Here is a 17,303-nt window from a genome sequence, read left to right as displayed (position 1 = left end):
CGCTCATAAGTAACTTTTATTCATCTTGTTCTAGAATACGCCAATATAGCGTGGTTTCCGCACATGAAAAATGATTTGGCTATCTTAGACCGTCTTCAGCGCTAGGCTGCCCGATTTAACAGATACCGCCGCACGGACTCGCCTGCCCACTTACTACATCTGGTATACCTCCCTACGCTCTCTATTATAGCACAGGTACAGCGTCGTTTACTTTTAGCGCGAACACAAGTCACGTTTTAAAAGTGTCATTCCGTCCAATGCAGCTACACATTGAAGCAAAATCACTTGGGTCCAGAAGAACCTGGAAGTTTTGTTTGGCACGTCCTGGTGCTGTGAATAGAGTGACTAGCGTTCGCACTAAGATTAGACGACTCTGCACACGACATAAGGTTTTACTCCCATTGCTCCAGAACATTTTAAGATCCCTCATCCTTCATGAAGGCCAACCGTTCCGGACAGACTCGCCATAAGCACTGGTTCTGGTTAACGAGGTTTAACGTCCCAAAGTGATTGAGGCTTAGGAGACGCCTTAGTGAAGGACTCGGGAAATTTTGACCACCTGGGGTTATTTAACGTGCGCTGACATCATCACACAGCACACGCTTGTCTTGGTTTTCGCCTCCATCGAAAAGCGAAAAGCGGCCGCCGCGGCAGGGACTCAATCCTAACGCCCTAACCACGAGACCGCTGCGTCGGGGCTCGTAATAAGCACGATCACACACTTCAGGAATTTTCGTGCAACGACAATATGCTTTTTGTATCTTTTTTCTATTCGCAGTGCGTGGGTGGAATGAGCTTGCCCCAGAAATATTACAATAGAGCGCATCTAACAAGTATACTCAGCCTGTGGAAAAATCGTTACTCTTGTCGTTCGCACAGTCAATTGTTTTGATGTATTTCCTTATAGTATGCTCCTTAATTTTTAGCGTTGCTGATTATACCTTGCATCTTTTAACTTATTATACATACAAGTTAAAAATCTAGGTTCTCTAATCCTTATTGGTCTTTTTTACCTACGATTAGCTTCCAACTGTAGTTATTGTAGTGAATATCTTGAAGTGAAGAAATTGTAAATTGAAAAATAAAATAATTACAATGGAATATTTTTCGTGTCCACTTTCGCAAGCAACTTCGGTAACATCAACATTTTGAAATTAACCTTGAGGGCGTAGCGCAAACAAGACGTTTTCACCGTAGAATTGTGTACCACGTTTCAGATGAAGTGCAACTGCGTTCTCAGTATGAAATAGAGAAACAGCGGACACACTGACGACTACCGCCTTAGGCGCTGTTTTTGAATTATCCTTTCAGCGGCCGCCTCTTTCCATGCAGCGTTTGATTTGCTTCAGTTCAGTTCAGTTCAGTCGTTCAGTCGTGTCCGACTCTTCGTGACCCTATTGACCATGTCACGCCACACTTTCCGGTCTCTCACTATCTTCCTAACATCACATAACTTCATCTGCAGTGCCTCGAGGATGCCATCTAACCATCGCGTTCGCTGCCTACCCCTTCTCCGGCGACCTTCAACCTTTCCCAACATCAAATCTTTCTCCAGCGACTCCTCTCTTCTCATCAGATGACCAAAGTAGCTGAGCTTTAACTTTAGAATTTGACCCTCCAATGAGCAGTCATGGTTTATGGTCCACAATATTGACTGATTTGATCTTCTGGCAGTCCAAGGAACTCTCAAGAGTCTTCGCCAGCACCACAATTCAAACGCGTCAATTCTTCGGCGGTCAGCCTTTTTCACAGTCCAACTCTCGCATCCATACATCACAACTGGAAAGACCATAGCACGAGTTATACGGATCTTGGTTGGCAGACTAATGTCTCTGCTCTTTACTAGGCGGTCAAGGCTAACCATTGCTCTCTTTCCCAGAAGCAGGCGTCTCCTAATTTCATGGCTGCAGTCTCCTTCCGAGGTAATCTTGGAGCCCAAGAAGAGAAAATCTGTCACAGCTTCCACTTCTTGTCCCTTGATGCTCCAGGACTTGATAGGGCAAGACGCCATGATCTTTGTCTTTTTAATGTTCAGTTTAAGCCCAAACTTCTCACTCTCTTCTTGTACACGCATCAGAAGTCTCGAGTTCCGCTTCACTTTCTGCCATTAAAGTGGTATCATCCACATATCTAAGGTTGTTGATACGTTTTCCAGCAATCTTCACTCCAGCTGAAGACTCGTCCAGACCGGCCTTACTCATGATGCACTCTGCATATAGGTTAAATAGGCAGGGTGACAGTATGCAGCCTTGCCTCACTCCTTTCTCAATTGGAAACCAATCAGTAAGACCATGCCCAGTTCTGACTGTGGCCTCTTGCCCTTCATACAAGATCCTGAGGAGACAGATGAGGTGAATTGGAGCTCCCATCTCTTGGAGAGCTTGCCACAATGTGCTGTGATCTACGCAGTCAAACGCTTTCGCATAATCAATAAAGCAGAAGTAGGTGGGTTTCTGGAACTCTCTTGCTTTTTCCATGATCCAGCGAAGGTTGGCAACTTGGTCTCTAGTTCCTTTGCCCTTGCGAAACCCAGCTTGCACGTACGGAAGCTCCTGATCCACATACTGCTGCAGCCTACCTTGGAGGATTTTCAACATCACCTTGCTAGCATGCGAAATAAGCGCGATCGTGCGGTAGTTGGAACAATCTTTGGCACTGCCTTTCTTTGGAATGGGGATGTAAACTGACATTCTCCAATCCTGTGGCCACTGCAGGGTTGTCCAAATCTTCTGACATAATGTATGCAGAATGTTAACAGCGTCATGGTTGAGGTTTTGAAGCAACTCAGCTGGAATGCTATCAATTCCGCTAGCTTTGTTCTTAGCAAGGCTGGCTAAGGCCCATTCAACTTCACTCTTCAGGATGCCCGGCTCGAGATCAGTGATCACAACCGTCTTATGTTGGGTTTGCACATTCGGATCCTTCTTGTACAGTTCTTCTGTGTATTCCTGTCACCTCTTCTTTATCTCTGCGGCTTCAGTGAGGTCCTTGCCTCGTTTGTCCTTTATCACGCCCATCTTAGCACAGAAGCTTCCTTTGATATCTTTGATTGTCTTATACAGAGCTTTTGTGTTCCTTAATTGGCTGTTGTCCTCAACTGCTTGGCACTGTATGCTGAGGAAGGCATTCTTATCTCTCCTTGCTATTTTCTGAAAATCCGCATTGAGAACCTTGTATCTTTCTCTTTCCCCCATAACTTTTGCCATCCTCCTTTCCTCAGCTATTTGCAAAGCCTCTTCAGATAACCAGTTTGCTTTCTTGCATTTCTTTTGCTTTGGTACTACCTTAGTAGCAACTTCTTGTATTATATCACGAACATCAGTCCACATCTCTTCGGGCTCTTTGTCTTCTAAATCTAATTCTTGAAATCGATTCCTCACTTCCACAGCATATTCTAATGGAACTTGATCCAGATTATACCTGAAATGCCTTCTAGTTTTCTGCGTTTTCCTCAATCGCCTCAATCGAAGCTTAATCTTGGCAACAAGAAGCTGATGATCGGTGCCACAATCGGCCCCAGGCCTTGTTTTTACTGCTTGTATAGCGCTTCTCCATCTCTGTCGGCAAATAATATCATCGATCTGATTCCTGTACAGACCGTCCGGTGAAGTCCATGTGTACACGCGCCTCTTGTGCTGTTGGAAATGAGTATTCGCTATGGTCAGGTTGTTTTCTTGACAAAACTCTACTAGCCTCTGCCCAGCTTCATTTGGCTCACCAAGACCGAACTTGCCTGTAATTCCGGATATTTCTTCACTCCCTACCTTAGCATTCCAGTCTCCTATGAGAAAAACGACGTCTGATGATGGGGTGCGGTCTAAAAGGCATTGTAGGTCCGCATAAAATCTCTCAACGTCAGCTTCTTCAGCAGTAGTGGTCGGTGCATAGACTTGGATAACTGTTATGTTGAAAGGGTGACCTTGGATCCGAAGTGAAATCATTCGGTCGTTTTTGGGGTTGTACCCTAGCACTGCTTTGCCCATTCTTCTGTTTACTATGAGAGCGACCCCATTCCTTCTCTTGGATTCGTGCCCACAATAAAAGACATAATGGTCGCCGGAGTTAAATTCTCCCATTCCGGTCCACTTGAGCTCGCTGATACCCAAGATATCAATGTTCAATCTGTCCATTTCTCGCTTGACGATATCCAGTTTACCTTGCGTCATATATCTTACATTCCATGTTGCTATGTGATACATCTCCTTGCAACATCGGACTTTCCGGTCGCTTCCTGCGTATAACGAAACATCTACAGTTATAGAAATATATCTTACTTGGCATTTTTGTTCTTTCACTGGGGCCAGGCATTAGTTATTTTTTATTTCCCCTTCTTATTCAAATTGGGGAGTGCATTTCTGCTCTCTTTCTTTGTTTTATGCTATAGAATTTCTTTCTATGTTTATTTGTTTTTTAGATATTTGCCTAAAAGGAGGCTGAGGCTAAAGACTCGGTCGTCTGAGCAGTAGCAAGATCAGATTGCCTTTTTGCTGCAATTTAGGCAGCCCCCATTGTAGGGTTTTCATCATCCCACAGTTACATTTGCTCACAAAATTTTTCGCAAAAATTTTGCCACAGAAATATTAGGATATACCTAAATGTCATGATTTGCTATGCTTCTCTAATGATGTTGTAGCCATTCTCGTATTCACCCTTTCGAAACATTCGTTAAGGTTGCACGCCCCTAAGCAAGCCCTAAGACTAAGGTTTCCAAGAAAGACTTCGGAGTTTGCTTAGAAAGTGTGCATCGCGAAAACGGAACATGAAGGGCGCACGATTTCTTCGCTTCCGTTCACCGGCTCAAACAAATCAACTGTAAAGGATTGGCGCACGAACGCTACTGCTAAGCTTCTAAGCAAGCGTAAAACGCAAAAAAAAAACACACACTAAAAACAGAGCATTATAGCGTAATAAAACAGTCCCTGCGCTTTTAATGATCTATATGAAAAGAAAAAAATAAGATCGTATCAACGAGGCACGACTCAGAGTAGTAGCCCGGGATTCTAAACGGTTTTAATCATGCAATCAGGAACTATAGTCCGTGCCGGGCGCTTGGAGCATTCGAAAGTCTAATTGTATACCGGGCCAAGGCACCTGCACGGGGGCTTTGATGCCATAGACAGCGAGTTCGAAATAGCCTTTTTCATACGCTTTTCCAAGCTTTTCGAAGTGATGATTTCTCGTTGTCTTCACTATCTGGAGCTGTATTTCGCCCAGTTTGTATGCGCTGAGTGCAAGAAGGTTAGAAAAGATGGTCGCAGCTTGTACTAATGGCATCTTAGATGAATTGATAAGAATTACAATGTGATTGCACCTCTGTTTTTAGCGCTCATCGTCTGCATTACCACGCACGCAATTACCATTATGTATTTTTATACATTCTTGAGTTCTAAATGGCGTATACTGCTTACGGGTTAATATTTTCAAGCGGTAAACATAACATAACATTCTCCACATGTTTATTATGATGGAAAAAAAAGAAGCATTCACAAAATGGTTTGAATGGTACATTGATTAATCACCAGTAAAGTGCATGTGATAAATTTAGGTCCAATATCAGAAGCACACGTTAGACAAAAGAAACAGAAACATATACGTTCATAAACGAAAATTGTCTAAACCTGCACAGTATGTCCCAGCTTGGTTGTGTGTAGGAGTGGGTACAATATTACTCCACTTACTTTGTATATAAATGGAAATGTCGGGGGAGTTGAAATCGGCAGAACTAAGTGTATCCCCTCCACAGATGTACGTGATTTCCACTTCCATATGTTCATCACTAAGATGACGCAACAGTAACCCTACTGAATTCACGTAGGAAGTAATGCCCTCAAGCACGCACTCTTGCAAATAAATTGAAAGAGTTATATTCATAAAATTATTCAACAGAAACAACCGCAAGTTAACTCTTGGTAACTCTAAAGTACTTGCACGAATTACTTGTACTATCTGCGAGGACATCGGAATTTATTGCATTAGGCTTTCTGTTATTTTTTCCGCACTGCTCTCTGGAGAAACAACATGAAATCAGCCTTGAAGGCTAACGTGAGAAAACGGAGTGCGAGATGAAATGGAGCGCTTCAACAAAAATGAAAGCGGCAAGACTTTCCGGGTTTTAAACTGCTAGGAAGTCGAACTTCAAGCGGCCACAAAAGAAAGGTTTTTCGTTTCTTGACCTCTTCCTACATCCCTTGCAAATAATTTCATTTATTGACAACTGCACACTGCATGACATTGTGCCAATTGCTGCCCTTGTCGACAAATAAGCAGAAAGTTGTTCGTGCCCCCTTCAACATTCTTGAGTGTTATTTTCTTGCGGGTTTATAGTGAGCGAGCGTGCTTCACGTGATATGAAAGCGTTGAGATCCACTACGTTGTAAATCAACCCTGTAAGGAAATCACTTATGGCGTGTACAAATGGGATCCGCCACTCCCACATTTCTCCGTCAGGTTGAGTGTAGCTACCTGCATTCTTGAAAAATTTGGGGAAACCATCGAAACACTAATATTGCTACTTGAGCATCCTATTTTGGAACGCATATCCTAAGGTAAAGAAACATAACTAACACCTAATGTAAGGTCAGATTGTCTCTGTTTGTTCACTCGTACCAGATTCCTCATTTCTTGAGCTGTCATTTTGTGCCAGGTGCAATTAGTGCTGTAGCTGGTCATCTCATTTAGTTCAAATTTACACGTAAATAGAGAACAACCACGAAACTCGGCACCTTTTATCAAGCGAACTTAAGTAATCCTGAAATGCAAAGAAAGTGGTCAGGTTTTGTGTACTTTGTGTACGGGGTGAACAAGACACCAATTTCTTGTGCTTGTCTTCTGTGTGCTTGACAGTCGAGAGGACTCGATAGCTGTTGTAAATGAGGGAAGGAATGACTCGTGCGCTTGGTTTGTGTCATTCATCTCAGCGCCTAATTTCTGTGAGGCCATGGCGCGTTTTATTCTCTTCCTCGGCGGTGTCAACGCCAGAATAGAAAGCTAGAAATCATTTTATACTCTAGTTCACCTTACTGCTTCCCCTGAAAAGACAGAACGCGTTTTGTTTTGTTTATAGTTTAAATATATTGCGTGTCCTAGAGTCCCCTTCTTTCCGATAGTAAAAGCCGGTTTTAAAATATTAAGCAGATGTATTTGATAGGAGAAAAACCAGGAAACTGTAATCCAAGGCCTCATTATGCAAATATATCCACTGCATTACTTGCGTTCGTGTGGGAAATAGCGCCTTAAGAAGATATTCACAACCCGGTATCCAGCGGTGCGCGCAGTTCAGTTGTCAACCGTTTGGTGTTAGTTTCATGCTATATCAACTCAAGGTGTTAGAAGCAGGCTTACGCAATTTATTCAGAAAATCAGAGCAGACGTTTTCGTACTCGACGTGATAGATACCAAAATGCATTCCGCATTAGGGTATAATCCATGGACTTGCATCTCTTGCAAACCCACACATAGCGTTTCGTTTCGAATCCTTGTGTATACTAAATTACAGTCGGACCAATTTATATGGTCTGACATGGCTTCATTCTGAACCAAAACAGATGAAAACATCACATATGACACGAAAAAACACGTAATAGAGAAAAGAGCAGAAGTTAGATTAGCGCTGACCTGGCAACATGACTACATTGTGCTGCTTTCCTTATTGCTACTTCAAATGTTGATTTGCAGACGTTCTCTGCTTTCCCCGTGGCCTGAGGCATGCCAACGTCCCTGAATCATCCACTCCTATTCACAATAAAGTTTTATAAGCCTGGGCCCGTGAGTACAGTTTGATTTTGACGAGAAAGTATTGGGTCGCGGAGTCGAATACACTGCGGTCAATCCAAGAAATTGAATACAATTTCTTTTTAGGTGCAGAATATGCAATGCTTTGATTTGTCTACTTGCTTGCTTGTTTTTTTATTCGTCGGCCTCGGCTGCTACTGAAATCGAAAACGTCAGGGGAATGCTCTCCGTCACATCTCCGTTTTTTTGACGTCCAAATCCGATAAATGCAAGTTAATATATTGCTCTTTGCTTTGCTTCGCGGAGTGGGCGGAACACGTTTCAGAGAAAACGTAGGACATGCAGTTACGTTTAAACGCACTGTGAAGGCACAGAATTGAAGGCCGATGAGTTAAGGGGCTGCTTCAGTCAATGTCAGTGCAAAAAACGTTCCAGAGGAGTGTGTTCGGACTTTTCATTCTCGCTTGGTTTCAACATTCAAATAAAGTAAATCAACACAACACTAAAGTTACTATGGAAAACGAGCGATTACGCAGAGTAGCACTGGTCAGGTGCATCTAAAAATTAATAAATGTCTGAATAAAATTATTAGGGAAACTTACTGTATGTGCAGTAAAAATATTACCTGACAAGGGGTGTAAAGAATGTGCGATGGATATTATTTTTCTATTTAACAACTGGATTAGTGGAGCCTAAAAACTGTTGGCAGAGAGTCCTGTTACAAGGACGTCCAAAGGTCTAATTTGAAAGAGCTTACTGCAAGGTTTTTTGAAAATGGAATTCAGTTTTCCGCATTTTAAAATTTACAGGTTGAAGGCGAAATTGAATATGCCATGTGTACAAGAAAACAATATGGCTGCACCAAGGAGAAGGTTTCAGCATCGAACTACTACAAGTGTGATATCCTCGGTGCAATACCTGGGATCCTTATTATTCACTCGTAATCAAATCGTTTACACAGTGCATCGAAATGGGGTTGAGTATCTGGAAGCCAAATGAAATTAAACTTGTGGTACTCAATATCCAGTAGCATATGCTTAAAATGAGGTTGCACCATTTTTTGCAGTATTAGGTACAATTTTTCAATACAAGGAAAGCGTAGCAGGGGGCGGCAGAAAGGTAGGTGGGCGGATGAGGTTAAGAAGCTCGCAGGGGTCAAGTGGATGCAGCTAGCGCAGAATCGGGTTAATTGGAGAAACATGGGAGAGGCCTTCGCCCTGCAGGGGGTATAGTCAGGCTGCTGCTGATGATGATGATGAAATCAGAAATATACTTTTTTTTTAGTAGATATACTGAGCCAACACTACGAGGCTCACCGCGAGTCATGTCGCCACCTACGATTGGCCAAAACGTCGCGTGATCATTCCGAGGACCGTAGAAGCTGCCGATGTGGCTCCGGCGTTGCGCTGCATAATGAACGCAGCTCCCCGCCGCATTGAGAAAGTGATCTGGCCCGCTATTCGGCTCGAGTTAACGTCATCGATTTCACCGTATGTATCCATACCAGATGCTCCCAGAAACGATGCGGTATCTCTGTTGTGGCGAGCGGAAGTCAGCCGTCAGCGTGCACCGGCTTTGCATAAGCACTTGCTCTGTAAAACGTTTTGAAAATTAGTGTATGTCATTATTAGCAGAAACTACACGACCTTCGGCGACATCTTCGAGCGCGTATTCTTGGGAAAGAAAGGCATCGAACAATGCATAAGCCGACTACCCCCATTACACGCCTCCTGCTTTTCCCGAAAGTCCATTGCTCTGAAAAACGGCCCAAAGCGCGGTGTACTAAGTCTCCGATAGTACCAAGTGTACTATGCTCCGAGTGCCCGGTGTCCTATTTCTGGAAAAGAATTTGGAAAAAGACTGAAGCAGTGTAAGGCTGCTATCAGACAAATGAGCAATGAGCGAAGCGTGGTTGCCAAGCTCTGCGATGTATGTGAAACACTGACGGAGCTATTTTGCTGGAGGCTAATTCTCTGGCAATGCTAGAGAAGAAGAAAGCATTACAAAAAGACGTAAATGCTTTTTTCTTCTTTGTATCACAAACAACAGCCAGTTGGAAGTGAGCGCATCATCGGTGTGAACGTCTTGCTCTATTCTCTTGTGTGTGTGTGTGTGTATGTGTGTGTTGTGTTTGTGAGTAATTATGCAGCGTCCGAAGTCTTCAGAGGCATCTAAGCAACTAGCCCGCTCCCAAGTACTACTGGAACCAATCTTAGCGCCAAACAGAAGCTATTTTCTGCACGAGTTAGAACACAGCGTATTCGCTGACAAACCGGGGCCGCTGGAATACGAAAAGATGGATGAGATCATTCCAAAGCTCTCTTCAGTAGAAGTTTATGTTACACATGTCTGTGCGCTAAGCTTGCATAGCAGAAAATTATAGCAGTTAATTCCATAGCCGGGAGATTACGTAATCACGAAATCCACTGCGGACCTTCACATGCAGAAGAGCATCAGCGGCTTGTGTTTTCTGATTCAGCTTGCTAGCCTCTAAAGAATGAGTGGAATGTGCGCATTTGCAGCTTTCCTCGGCTAGTACTGTGATGCATGCTAACTTTAAACGCATAAATGTGAATGCCCATGGTCGGAGGAAGGTGCCAGGGAGTGAAGCAGGGGTTCTGCCAGTGTAACTGCACATTGTTCACGCAAGAGACCCAATAGGCAGACGCTGTGTCATGATCACGTGAAAGATTACAGCATGGCCTTGCATCGATTCTTTCATAGCATAACATTAAACGAAATTTAGTCCGGGACGTGAATGCCGTGGATGCAGATGTAGAACGCCGCTCTCCCGATCAAGAGCGCAACAGCCGGGCTCTGCCGTGTCGCCAGGCACGGATAAGCGAGCACATCGAGTACTTGAAATGTGGAACTCTTATTGTGGCCAGTATCCGCCAATCGTCAACGAAAGTATTGTTCCGGAAACGCGCTTGTCGGCAAGCTGTACATGAGCAACTGCTACTTCTTCGTCCGTTAAAAATGTGAGTGAAGAATAAAAAAGACGTCCTAAAGATATGGTTTGGTGTACAAAAACCCGTGCCGCCGAATTATCGGCTTTGCCTAATCGAGCGACAGACATATGAAATTTTTTAATTCGCAATTTGTTTTTTATAATCTCAAATTTCCTTCCCGTTTATCCAGGCATGCAAGTTGTTACAGCACATGAAAGGGGCATTTCCTCTAGTAATAACTTGTGATTATTGAAACCAGAACATGAGCATCTGGGTGTAAAAATGCATCAGTGTCGTTCGCAGTGTAATCCTCGAAGAAAATCCAAGGTTTAACGATCCCTTAGGATACAATTATTTTATCCATATATTACCTAAAATATCGTCCCGCTAACAGCCAATGGCAGACTCTTGGAAAACGTTCGAACATTCTTGTCTTCTAGAAAGCGGGGACTGTTTCCGAGCATGTGTCTGATCACTCTGCTTTTGCTCCTTTCTCGTTTGGTAGTGTGATTGTGCCTTGATGTTTCAATGCACGCACGAAACGTCTGAAATAAGTTTAAGAACGTCCACGTATCTTGCATCCATTGAACGAAATAAACTTGGAACCGGTAACGTATTATGGGGAAGTAAATAAGAAACTTACGCTTCCACCGACATTCCGAGAACAGCTGAAGATCCAGGTACACACATGAGGCATACGCCTCAACATCAAAGCTGCTACTCAAATGCTTACGAGTGAATTAACGAAATAGGTTTATAGTGTTTTTACATCGATAAGCTATTGGGTTCCTTCTTGCGTATGTGCAAGATGAAAAAATTGATCAGACATATATGTTCCTGCCCTGGGGAAAGCTGGTCTTCGCAAACATCAAATGTATGAGTTTTAATTCTACTTCAGGGCTGTAGAAGTTTAGATAAGCTGCAAGTTGTAAAATTCTTCTTGGGTTCTCTCTCTAATGTTATGGTGCAGCACTTCAGGCATCAAAGAACAAGGCATCATATTATAGTGGCATAAATCTTTGAAAATATTTGTGCTCGAGAAATATGAATATGAGATGCAAGAGGTGGTTTACGTTTGCGAGGTTTAGCCCTTCTATGACTGTCAAGGGATGGTGAAATTGCAGTTCACAACCCAACTCGCTTCACTTGCTGCCGATATGTGTTGCTCGGATCATAGATTCACAGCCATAAAAACTAGAATTTTTTTTCTTTCCAAAGAGTAACTGGTTAATTGTTTTCAATCTAGGCGCCGTCATTCAAAAAAAATATAGGGCTACGGGTGGGGAGGTGGTAGGTTGCATACCTACGTGTAATAAATACAAGCTTGCATTTCACAGAGGATGAGTATGCGGTGTGTGGAATAGACCAAAAGGTTTGTGTAAAAGGCCGAAGATTCATCAGTTACAGGGTTCATTGGTGTCATTTCTCCATTATAAAGGCTTTCCCAGGAAGCTTCAGTGTTCGACGTCGAAAAAGTGCTGTACGCACGGGGAGGAATGCGCTGCCAATACACAATCTAGCCTAAATACATTCCATCCTTCAATTGTCCGTTCTCACTTGATTAAACGCAGCTCGAAGTGGTATTCGAGTTGCTTGCGCTGAGCGAAGTGGAGCGCAGTGAGCCGGAATGCACGTCATTCGGCAAATGGGGCTGTAATGGAATTAGGAGGCAGTCAAGCATGCAGCAGCGTGAGCAGTTAGAGTTTGGCGCGGGGTTCGTGTCCACCTGTCGTTGTCTTTTCTATTTTTCCCCAGTTTTTAATTGAATGTTCTAAAAACAAAGGCTGAGCGTGACTCAATAGATCTTTTGCTCACCTTCCGCGGCAAAACATTTCTCGTAAATAATCAGGCTCGCAGCAAATGCACTGCTATATGAACTCTACGTTTACACGAACTGCATTACTTCCAAAATGAAGTACAACAGGCCAGAAGAAATTTACAAGACCTATTTGATGAGTTCAAGGTTAAGTTGCTGACATATGTAGATTGCTGACATATGTAGACATATGTAGAAAAATGTCAGATTTTTTTTATGCCTTAACGAATGCACACAGCAGCCTCTACTCTGCATCAGAGTGAAGATTATATGAATGATATAGATAAAGGCCCTGAACACTTCTGCCTCATTCATGCAAGCAAACATCATATGACATAAGACACGATTTTAGCCACACAAAAGTGTAATATTAGAACACATGGGGTTCATGTCTTGGGGTATAAATCTAGGAGCAGTTTTCTGGTAGCCTTCTGACCCGTTTGTTTGCGCAACACAATGCGCACAAACGGGAGTAAAACGGGTAAGCTTTGTTATATATTTTGCTTTATAAAGTGGCTTCATTACCTGGAACAGCATTCCTCTGGGTTCAATGTTTCAGAAAATCTGCTTTGATCAGAATAATGCGAATTTTGGCCTGACTCAACAGTGTGAATATGAAGAAAGGCACATTTTCCGCAGTAAAGTTCGAAATGGTGCTAGCGCCTCTTTTTTTTTTCATGTGTTAAGAAGACACGGGGAAGCTAAGACATCTAAATATTTGGTCTGTGTTTTAATGCAGTCCATAAAGTCGTATTTTCAAATGCAAGAGGGCGCATGTGGAGAAGTTCAATCTTTTAAACTACTACAGAAGCTTTATGATAACAACCACGCTAGTCCACACACAGATTCGCGCCGCAACATGGTGACGTTTGCATGCTTGTACATCGCTCCTTTCCTTTCTTCCACATTTGTACATTCGATTTAGCTCTAAACCATATTTCGCGAGAAAAATGTTTTAAGGACTTCACGTTTTTTGCCACACAACCATAGCAATCGGCTATGCGGTGCTTGTTCGCCCGCTTTTTACTGCAAGCGAAGACAACAGTAGTCTACGTAGCGTTTCAATTTTAACGTTAGCTAAAATAGCAACGCTGAAAGACGCCGAGCATACGGTTTCCAAACATGGCCAAATGATAGCAGCCAAGACATTACTCAGTCGACGACAGACGGCACACGCAGTAAGAAAAACCCACCACGAATCTTGGAAGTTGGCATTGCCCGAAGACGGTTAGAATGGTCTCGGTGTACCACGATCGATAATCAATCAGACATTCTAGGACGTGCTCAGCGCATGGCACGTAAACGCTTCGCGACTGCCTCCGCTTGATGGTTTGGAAGCCGCATGCTCAGAGCACGTTCGCGATGCGGTGTTCGTTTCGACGAGCTCTTGCAACGACAACAGATCAGCTGGCGTATGGCGCAGCGGCCATATTTATTTCATTTATTTGTATAGTTTATGTGATTTTTGTCAGTTTTCTTTTTTTGATGTCTTCTTCTTCACTTTATTGCGACGGCGACGATCCAATTCGTTCTCTGAAGGGGCAAGGTTGGAGTCTTTTGTTGCTGCGTCCAACACGAAAAACTTATGTGCATTACTACTTGGGCAGAATACGAGTGGACTAGATCTGCAGTACAAGAGTGCTCAAAACTTGTTGAGAAGTAAAATGAAGATGTGACGCATGAGAAAGGCTTAGCACAGTAATTACTAGCTCAAAGGCGAGATATTACTCATTGATTTAGCTATCTTGGAACTAGCGAAGATATGTGAGGCGTTCAAAAATGTATATGTATGAAGTTGCGGACTGTAAACTACAGGAAAGTAGCCTCAGACCAAGAGAAGACATTATATGTACGACTGCATCAACAAATCGCTTATATAGAATAAGCGCTATCACAGCAAAGGAAATGGGGGGCTTTTTTTTTTTTTTTTAGATATACGAGCAATCAACAGCCATTGACTCAAGAGAAAGCATGACTATCGTAAAGTTCGAGTAAACCCACTATTGAGGCCGCCGCGTCGACGATGGTGTCAGGACTGGTCCCCGCAGGGACGACTATGTCGAAGACTTGAGTCTTCGAAGGGTTCCACGGCGTTGAAGGCGCCATGGTGACATAACCGCGGGACGTTCCTACCGTGAAGCACGCAGCGACGCCCGCCACTAATCAAGTCTCCACCACTAGAATCGCACGATGATCATCCCAGGTTACCAGGTACGTGCACAAGTCGCTCACATGGATGAACTGCAACTAAACCCAGAGATCCCCATTTTTATTACATGGTTCTTATTCACGACAGCCTTTTGGCCGCTGCTTGATTTATTACTCTCCTGCCATTGTTTTATTAACGGGCGGGTAAAACTTGCTTCAATGTGTTAAAGGCCTTGTCATTATTTTGTTTCACCAAGATTTTTATTGAAACATAAAAATAAATTTCGAAATAAAAAAATACGGACATTTGAAAGCCATAAAATTAGCTGTGGCTCATTTATTGTTGTTGTGGTGGCTGTAGGAAGAAGGAAAAGAAAATGCACGGGCCTGCTACTGGCTATGTAGCTTAGCCACCTCCGCTGCCTCGTGTGGACAGAAGAGAAAATAGAGAAGAAAGAAAAGGAAGAGGGAGAGAAAGACGCGCGCCGCAACAACGGCCGTCGTCCACCACCACCGATGCGGTGGCGGGTGCAATGACGGCCTACAACAGATAAAAATTAGGTGGCTGGTTAGCCCCCGCCGCGAGCGGCGTTGGCCCACCGTCCCAACCCCGTCGGGCTAGGAACTGCCACCCCCAGGTTTAGCTGTGGCTCATCTAAGGTTCGGCCTGGATATCTCGAAGCGAAACGCGGCTAAAAACCGCTTTTGTGCCTCTTGTCGTCATCGTTTAGCGAGGCGCTCCTTTCGTTGCTCAGGTGTTTCAGCTGCTCGTCTAGCTTTGGTCTTCTCGTTGTTTCTCCACAACTGCTCAGCAACCCCAGAAGTACAACTGGTTTCACCATCTTCGATCACCTGGCTACTCTCAGTTAACACAGCCGAACGATGCTGTTCAGCTTCGTTTGGACGGCGTTTAGCAAGGCGTTCCTCTCGTACTTCTGGTGTTTCAGCCGCTCGTGTAGCCTTGGGCTTTTCCCATGTTCGCTGCTTTTTAGCCAACTCCCAAGCTACCACTTCTGGATCGGTGGTTCTGCGCCGTCCGAGTGTTGCTTCTTCTCCTTCCATGGCAAGTGTCAGCGCCTGTTCTCTGAGCAAGCGCGCCTTTTCGAGGGGAAGCGGTGGCTCAAGTGCGCAGTAGCGCGCGGCTGCAGCGAAAGGTCAAACGTTGGGTCAGGCGACGGAGTAAGCGGCGGAAGCGGCGACGGCGGCCACCTGCGCCATGCATGACGTCAATCGGTTTCTCGCATGCGCAGAAGTTGCAAATTGGGGCTCCGGCTCGCGCGAAGCGCGTCGACGAGCCTGGTGATGCTTTTCGCTTCAAAAATTAGAAGGACGCTGAAGTTTCCACTGAAGGGCAGATGCGATAGGCAGATGCGCCCACCCTAGCAGATCAGATTCTATCAAGCACCGCAATACAACATTCCATTGCTACATACGGCTGTGAGAGCGGCCTGCTTCGAGTAATGTGAGAGAGGTCGACTTGAAGCGCGCAGATCGGCAGCATGGCAAGCAACGAGCAACAGCTTGAAGAACCGTGAAGAAGCAAGAAGCTACATTCCCATCTCTCCTAACTCCCTAATTACCAAAACAGCGGCCGAGAGCAATTCCTTCATTCAAATTTAGGCTTCATTCATTCCTTTCCGGAATTTTTGTATTTTTGTTTTGATTTGTAAATTGGTTTATCCGAAAGGCTAACATACTGTCACAATTATCGGTGGGCACCTGACCCGCGAATTAATGGTAGCGCCACTAGGTGGTGTTCCTTAAGGAAAGAAAGTAGGAGTTAAAGAGGAAAGCAAGAAAGGGGGCTGTACATGCATTCGTTTTATAACGAAGGGAAGCGTCTCGTTGGTAGCGCAAGACGGCAGGAAAAGGCAGGCCATGGTAGTCACTTAGACCCAACAAGGACAATAGGTATATGCTCGCTGCCAATGACGAGGGAGCCGGCATCAAGGACTAGAATTAGACATGGAAGCCATGCTCTTCCCTGTCATTTGAAAAGTCTAGGCGCTCATATGCTGGACGCAGTAAACAATTCGGGTAAACCCACTTTGAGGCCTCCGCGTCGACTAGGGTCTCGGGACTGGACCCCGCAGGGACGACTATGCAGGGACCCCGTAGGGAAGACAAGAGTCTTTGAAGGACTCCACGGTGTTGAGGGCGCCATGGTGATGAAGTCACGGGAAGCCCCTGGCGTGAAACATGCAGGTACGCCCGCTAAGCTTCAACTTTCAGCGCCTGAGAAGCGCTCGCATTGAGACACGACTTATTGCAAAGAAAATATATTGGGCACATACATACAAAAACATTGGAGGATTATCAAGGTTTTAAGCCCAGTGGATGCGAAGCATGTTAAGCAGCTGCCTCAGTGTGGATGGGGCTAAGTAACGGAGACGTGGTTTTAGGTTAATCGTCGTACTTTATTCTTTGCAGCCCGACAAACACGCTCTTATGGTCGCTAAATGCATGACTCTTGGTTTGCACATCATTTACGCATACACGCCCGGCGCAAAGACGCTGGCGCGGTTGCGGGCACAGAGACTGACGCGACGGCGGGCGTGCGCCGCTTCATCCCTGGCGTGATGTCACATATCACGCGATGCAGCGATGGTGGCGCCGCCGCCGCGTCGCGCGCGACGGCGCGAACCGAAGCGTGGAGG

At 44.6% G+C, this 17,303-nt stretch overlaps 1 long non-coding RNA gene across 2 annotated transcripts in view; it reads left to right on the top strand.

The window, feature by feature from the left end:
- LOC146178601 (uncharacterized) overlaps positions 1-17,303 on the top strand; it is a 137,524-nt gene that overhangs the window by 100,757 nt on the left and 19,464 nt on the right. Inside the window, exon 3 of one of the 2 annotated variants that reach the window (XR_014700877.1) lies at positions 7,675-7,765. The exons of the other annotated variant lie outside the window; for it this stretch is intronic. This is a non-coding gene — a long non-coding RNA (uncharacterized LOC146178601). Of the gene's footprint in view, positions 1-7,674; positions 7,766-17,303 lie in introns of those variants that run through there. 2 annotated transcript variants of the gene reach the window in all.

This window comes from Amblyomma maculatum, chromosome 9 (assembly GCF_055883805.1).
Source record: "Amblyomma maculatum isolate TAMU_Amacu chromosome 9, ASM5588380v1, whole genome shotgun sequence".
Classification (NCBI taxonomy): Eukaryota; Metazoa; Arthropoda; class Arachnida; order Ixodida; family Ixodidae; genus Amblyomma; species Amblyomma maculatum.
Note: the sequence above shows the minus strand (reverse complement) of the source record. Positions and strands in the feature narration are given on the sequence as shown.